The 1,736-nt window shown below is 35.8% G+C and overlaps 1 long non-coding RNA gene across 1 annotated transcript; it reads left to right on the forward strand.

Moving 5' to 3' along the window:
* Positions 1–362: 362 nt before the first annotated feature.
* On the forward strand, positions 363–1,509 carry LOC145038322 (uncharacterized). Its single transcript, XR_013679317.1, has 3 exons — positions 363–544; positions 835–927; positions 1,020–1,509. It is a non-coding gene; the product is annotated as an uncharacterized LOC145038322 (long non-coding RNA).
* Positions 1,510–1,736: the final 227 nt, after the last annotated feature.

A 1,736-nucleotide genomic window follows, 5' to 3' on the forward strand; every position in this document is an offset into this window, starting at 1 on the left:
AAATATAAAGTTTAGTCCTCGTGGTTTAAAAACCTCATAAATGGTCCTTGTGTTTTCAAAACTTTTAACGATTGGTCCTTATTGCTAACTCCGTTAACTTTTGTCCATTAATTGAGGGACATTTTCGTCATTTCACACCACAAGGACCATTTATGATATTTTCAGTTATTTTTTTAAAAAAAAAAAAGAAAAAACTAAATATAATTAAAAACTAGTTTAATACTTATTTAATAGTTTTTATAATTAAAAAATAAAAAAGCCTCTCTCTCTCTCTCTCTCTCTCTCTCTCTCTATATATATATATATATATATATATATATATATATATATATATATATACAAACTTCACCCCCTCTGCCTTCTTCATTTACGACCAAGAACTCCTTACCGGAGGTGGAGTTGTTCTACCGGCCACCAAGACATTCGCGGTTACTTATCGCCACCACCTATTCTGACCATTCTCACAGTCGCACTCCACCATCATCCATCATTATTGTTGTTCCCCTTCTTTCTCATCAATCTGAGTCGGACTCCAAAAACTGAGGTAGCAAAGCCACTAGAGGCAGCTCGCCACTCGACTACACTGATTGCTTTCCCTTTTTACTCTCGTTATGTATTGTCGGATGGGAATCCAATTCCCTTTTCTATTCAGACAATCTGGAACCCAACGAACATGAATCCAACTCCATTTCTATTCAAATCACTTCAAAAATCCCTAAATCACATTCATATCTTTTGATTTTTGAGCTCTTTGTTGTTTTTAGAAATCGGCAGCTTCTTATTATTCAGGTTATTGATCTATTGTATAACCTTCTCAATCGGAAACATGTGTAGGTGGTGGTGTATGATTGTCTCGTGGCGGAGAGATGCAACGCCTGTGAAGAAATGTAAGGGTTGTGAAGAAAGTGGGTGATTCCTAAAACAACGGTAACACCTCCTCCTCTCTATTCCATCGTCGACAACAACTTTAACAATAAATCTTCCTCCATCTAATATCTATTACTTCTGGATCGGCACAGTGAACTCGCCGAAGAAGCATTGCTCTTCTGGAAAAGCGACTCCCAATTCCGACTCTCCTATCCCAGCCGATTCCGGAGAAGCATTTCATTTACTTCCATTTAAAGGAGACCAGAGACGATTTTTTGGGGGTTTATTGAGATTCTTTTGGTTTTGAGTAACCATTTTGTGAACCAGAGGGATAGGAGGAAGAGAGATTTGGAGGATGAATCGGAAGCCTCCTTATGGATCTATGAGTTTATGTGTGAGTGTGTGTGTGGAGAGAGAGAGAGAGAGAGATTTTATATTTAGTTTTTCTTTTTCTTTTTTTAAATAACTAAAAATATCATAAATGGTCCCTGTGGTGTGAAATGATGAAAATGCCCTTCAATTAACGGACAAAAGTTAACGAAGTTAGCAATAAGGGTCAATCGTCAAATGTTTTGTAAACACATGGATCATCTATGAGGTTTTTAAACCACGGTGACTAAAGTTCAGATTTTGAGTAACCACAGGAACCATTTATGATGTTTTTTCGGTGAAAATTTTCAATTACGACCTCCCAACTGGATACATGATTCATATTTTCGTCAAGTAATCCTAGATAAATTAAAGGTTCATATTTTCATTGACAAGTAATCCAAGATAAATAGAAGGAAGATGTATAGCCAAACACCTAATACTAGCCACATAATCTTGAATTTATTGAAAGTGATCAATTTACTTTTAAATAAATTGAT

The sequence above is a fragment of the Lactuca saligna genome, chromosome 4, assembly GCF_052625555.1.
Source record: "Lactuca saligna cultivar CGN05327 chromosome 4, ASM5262555v1, whole genome shotgun sequence".
Taxonomy (NCBI): domain Eukaryota; kingdom Viridiplantae; phylum Streptophyta; class Magnoliopsida; order Asterales; family Asteraceae; genus Lactuca; species Lactuca saligna.